A 6,000-nucleotide genomic window follows, 5' to 3' on the forward strand; every position below is an offset into this window, starting at 1 on the left:
GATAGTGTTCATCTCCATTCTTTTCACAAGAGCAGCGATGCCAACAGTTGGTGCTGTGGCTGATGCCTGCTCAGAATTAGTTGTTGTAGCGGCAATCAAAGATACGATGTCCTGTGACTGCTATCAGACTCTCATGCGGCATTTGCACTTTGACAACAAAGACACCCATGCAGAATGTGTGAAAATGACAGATTTAGTTTGATTTCGAACGTCTGTCAACGTTATGTTGAGAGCTGTGTTTTAAAATATAACCCAGGGCAAAGACTTTCTGAGTCTATGGTCATAAATCTTATGGAGCCTTTTCAAGACAAAGGCAGAACCGTAACAATAGACAGGCTCTTCAAGGCACTTTCGCTGGCTAATAAACTGCTGCACCACAGCACAACTCTGCTTGCCACCATAAGTAAAATGGGACTTTCACCTGCAGCTAAAGTCACTTCAGTATGCAAGCAATTCACCACACTAGTATTTAGATCTGTAAATTTTAATATACTGTATCAATAATAGTAGCAATAAGGAAAACAAGATTTAATGTTATGATATAAATAATTTTCACTTGCTTAGAATTTGTTTTTGCAGTGTATTGTCTCACCACAAACTTGGACCTCCCACAAGTGCATTTATACTACAATCAACTGAAACCTCAGACAGGTGGTCTCCATTGAACTAATTATGGGATTTCTAAAACCAATTGGCTGCAGCTGTGATGATTTAGGTGCGCCATATTAAACGGTGTAAACTTTTATGCAATTAATTATTATGTGTTTTACATCTGTAATTCATTTTGACCCCTTTGCAGAGATCTGTCTTCACTTCGATTTGAATGAATCCTTTTGTGTTAACCAGTGTCAAAAAAAGCCAATTTAAGTCCCCTGTGATTCAATGCTGTAAAATAATAAAATGTAAAAACTTTCAAGAGTGTGAATACTTTTGATAGGGACTATATGTGTCACAGACTGAGATTTTATGGAAGATGTTGATCTGCTGCATCTTCAGCTTGTGAAAGAGTACATAAACTATGAAGTATTTACAAGAATTAGAAACAATGAATGAGAAAGCACAAAGTTCTTAAAAGACTGCGACTTCTTAAATTATTTAATACATGATATAATGGAGGGTGAGAAAGTAATGTGTGTAATGATGTGATGGAGTTTACTAATATCTTTCAGCCTAAAAAGATACAAGTAACATAGATTAAAAACACTATTTTGCATTAAACAGAATTATACAGTATACAGTATTTCTCTGCAAATATCTGTCAGACATGTCAATTACAAATTGCAACTGAAAATTTAACATGCATATAACAGCTATAACCCTGTCTCTTCACATTGGTAAAGTTAATCTAGAAAAAAGCAATTTAAGGGGTAGAACTTTTGGTTTTATTTTACTATATAAGGTAGAGGGTTTTGTACAGCATGTTAGTGCATTTGTTAGCATTGCTCCTTCATGGCTCCACAGTCCTGATGCTGCCCTTGTGGAGTTCACCCATTCTTCCAATGTCTACATGGTATTGACACCCTTATCACATTCGTGTTAGATTAACTGGTAAAAACTGACCCCATGTGAGTGAGTGCGGTTGGGAGAGTGTGTGCCCACTCCCTTTTGCTCTGCCACAGATTTGGTCCTGTCTTGTAGCCAGGGCTGTTGGTTATATATTGGCTTCCCATGCATCAAAATGGATGGATGGATAAATAGTGTGGTATTATGCTAACAGATACAGTAAAACCATGCGATAAAGCTGTGCTAATATTTTCTAATGTTTCTTATGCCTTGAATTTATTTGTTTGATCTTTCAAATTCTTAGCAGCAACGTAATGATGTTATGTCCTTCACAACACCAAGAACATTGGATCAATTCACAGTCAGGTTAGAGGTGTATATTCTTAAAAGTTCCTCGGAGAACCATTGCTTGACAAATAACCATTTCATTCGGAGAAGGGTTCTTTGAGCTTTGAAAAAGTCGCTTAATTGCGGACAAAACAGAAATCTTTGATGTATAGTAGACTACCTCGATGGATACTAAGAGATCAAGAAAAGGTGAAATTAGCCAGTGTTTTTGTGTGCAGCAAGAGTCTTTCTAAAATTGTGAGCCCATTGGTGTTTCACAAAACTATTAGCTATTCAGTGTTATTTTTGGAACCTTGTTATGGATATAAATAAAAAAATATTTCTGGAACATTCATGTGGTAAGTTCTTTTGGGAAATAAAAATAGTCTCCAATGGCACCACTCTGAATAACCACTTTGGAACCTTTATTTTAAGAGTGTACAGTGGGTTTGAGTTATGTGTAATTTTGTGGCATCCTCTGGCTCCCTGCAAACATGCAATGGTGTGAGGAGTTCCAGAAAATAAGTGGACGTGTTGCTTGTCACTTATGTTTGATTTACGAAGTACATTCATGGATTTGTGACACAATAGAAGCCGTAAGGATAAAACTCAAAAAATGTGTTGGAGGTCGCTATATAATATACATACACAGCACTGTCAGACTTGCTCAATCACACACCCACACTCAGACCACACAGGGACAATTTGGAATTGACATTTAAATGATTATCTTTTGGTGATATGCTAGGGAAACTGGATAACACAGGGGAAGTTACCATATACGGTAGTGTCAAGGAAATTTAAGTAGCTATTCACAGCAGTCCAATGATAAAGAATCCAATTCCTGATCCTAGTTAATCTAATTCAAAGTCACACATAGCCAGACAACTTGTCGTAAAAGAAACGGCACAGGGTCTTTCATTGAGAATTACGCCAGTGATTACAGAAAACCGTGTAGGTCAAGGTGTTTTCTCAGCATTCATTAAAGTAGAGTATTGTAAAAAAAACATACTACAAGTCAAAGTACAGGCCTTAATTATCACAATCTAAGCGGATCCCCATTAAATTCCAAGCAGCAGACGTTCATATATTGAATTCTGTCAAAAACTCAATCAAAATAATAACATTTTAACCAGTTTTGTTAAAATAAACTGCTTGGGAATTGCTGTTCCATCTAATCTCCTTTGTTTAATTAAGATCTCTCTAATGTAAAATTGTATGCTTTTATAAATGCATCATTTTAATCTCAGTCTGACTTCATCAACACCATATGTAAAGTAAGGCACATAACCTAAGGAAGGATGTCTAGAGCCCAGGCTGCTCAGGGATGTGGTGTAGCCAATCTTTCTGAAGCACTGCATGCTAAAAAGATGCAATGCTTTTATAGTAGAGTGTTTATTCTGAGCAAGATCAAATTATAAAAGCTAGATATAAATTTATGTTCTCATGGATGAAAGCCAAATAAACTTATGAAAGAAAATGTAGAGTTTCACCTTAGCAGATGATGCCTCAGTTCTGCATCGTGCTAATCAGGATATACACAAATCAGTGGATAACTGGTGAGTCTAAATTGCCTGACCGAGACTTTGATGGACTGGCGCCTTCATCAAAGCTGGCTGAATTGCACAAAGTGGGTACAGATAATAAACCACAAAATGCAGAGATAGCATTAATTTGAACAAACAGCTATTGCTGGAGAATTTTTTGTAACTAGATGCCTCTATTGAGAAAATCTCTCCATCCTATCTTTATATCAGGGTGGTATAATAATGAAAGCTTTTGTCTCCCAGCTCCAGTGCTCTGGGTTCAAATCCAATCCCTGACCACTTTCAGTTCCAGTGTATGCATCTGATAGGATCCAGAGCAGGGCAACTTAGGCCAAAGGATGGATGGATGGATCGTCATAACATCTTATCGTGCCTGAGTCCTTCATAAATTTCTCTTCCTCCTCAAAAGGTTCAAATAACTGATGGTACAGTAACTTCTAATTGGGTGGAAGTGTTTGAGAGGAAAGCAAAAAACTGGATGACGTTGGAGTATCCTCATATCTAATAAGGCTTTCAGAGTCATTTTTTATTTTAGTAAATGATTACAAGACCTCAGCAGAAACACTTTTAATTTTGGTTTGTACTTGACAGATGCTTTATAAATCAACTCTTAACACTCACAAAGAAAGCAATATAGGCCTTTAGATTATTTCATGAAATCAAGTAAGTGGTATAACAAAAAAAAGAATTTGATAAAGCCATTAAAGAGACAGTGACATGTGAAGGGTTTTTAATCTTTTCAATTTATGATATTAAGTGTTGTTTAAATTCAGTTGTTGTCTAAACATAGCACAGAAGAGCTATATGGCTCTCTACCATTTGTTCTGAGAGCAGTAACTGTCATTTAATATAGTGCCTTTGATAGTCAGCAAATCCACAAAGTGCTTTACGGTATGTAACAAGAAATTCAGAAAAAACATAAAACTGATCTGAGATTTTTAGAAATAACCAAGAAAGGACCATGATTCATTACACAAGCTAAACTATTTTGTTCAATTGTGATCATTCTGCTGTTTTAGAAACATGTCCGGATAACGGAGTTCTTTTTTCTAAAGTCAAAATTAAAACAAACAATGGCTTCATTTTTATTTATTCTATTTTCTTTTGTCTGATTACTTTCTATGTTTGCCACCTTTTCAAAGGCTCAAGAAACACATTGGTGACAGCATACCTTCGAACACTACACATGTCTTCTGAAACCATATTGTGGTTTCCCAGACCACGCAAGCTCAATGGACTGAATTGTCCCCTCTCATTTATTTAAATTGCTTACGTTTTTAATAGTTTTTAATTCTGTGTACATTATCAGGTACATTCACTAGCCCATCCAACGACGACCTTTGAATAATTGACCTGCACTATTATTTTATTATTTTACTTACTGTATGCAAGATCTCATAGCCCTCATGGTGCGTAATCTATTTTTGTATGTGAAATCACTTGTAGGTGCTGTGCTCGCCTAACTATTCATGCATCTAATAACTGAGTAGTGCACGCTTGTATAATAACTGTATTTAGGTGTGCTCCATTAATAAATATTATTTTGTACAAGAGAAATTTGTTACTGTGTACAGTTAAAAATCACTAAACTTTGGACTTAAAATTAGACAATTCAAATTTCTAATATTGTATTCTGTTATTAGTCTATATAAGCATTGTATCTATATTGTTACGACAGAAGTTGCTTTTTTATAAAAATTGACTTGTTCAACATTTTATTGATTGAATGAATTTCTCTAAATGTAATAAATTTAATTTTAAAATCTGTACTTTGGTTTTTGGGTATTTCATGTAAGGCCAAGTTTTCACATGCAGTTTTGTTAACATGACAAGAATAGAAAGGATCATGAGTGGGGAAATCTGACCTGTAAAGAAGAGAACATTTCCAGTCACAAAAGAACAAACCTTAAGAAAAATATTAATATACAGAAATACCAAATACCATGCAGATTATCTTTATTGTGGAAAGGTTTCTGATCCTAAAACATTTATTCTTTAATTTCCACACTTAGACTCTTTGTTATGTAGACCCACACTGCAACTCTTATCCTTTATCCTTCGACTCAGATATCTGAAATTGAGATAAAGCCTGCAGCTTAAATACAGTTGGACCTGGGACTAAACCCAAAACTACTACAGGGCTTTACTTTGCTTTTTGGAAGACATCTCCCCTAAGCTCTAAATTACACGTGACAAGACAGAGAAGACAATGCTATATAATGCACTAGTGAGACCATATCTCAAGTACTGTGTCCAATTCTGGTTACCACGATACATTACAGACATAGCAGGACTTGAAGCTATGTAGATGACAACAGACAGGTGCATCCTAAAACTTAAGGACATATCCTACTGTTTAGTCTCAAGCAGAGGAAACTACGTGGGGAACTAATTCAGATCTTCAAAACTCTCAAAGGCATTGATAAATCAGATCTAGCAGAATTCTTTTCATTTATCAGTAAGTCGCAAGTGGATATTAAACTTCTCTAGCATTGGACCCAAGCATTGCTTGGGCTGAAAAAGCAGTATTAAAAACATTAGTCCTGAAGAGTCACACGGACAATGGTATAGACACGTCTTGTATAAACATTAGCTCCAAGAAATACTTGGGCTGTAAAGGTGC

The sequence above is a fragment of the Polypterus senegalus genome, chromosome 7, assembly GCF_016835505.1.
Source record: "Polypterus senegalus isolate Bchr_013 chromosome 7, ASM1683550v1, whole genome shotgun sequence".
Lineage (NCBI taxonomy): Eukaryota > Metazoa > Chordata > Cladistia > Polypteriformes > Polypteridae > Polypterus > Polypterus senegalus.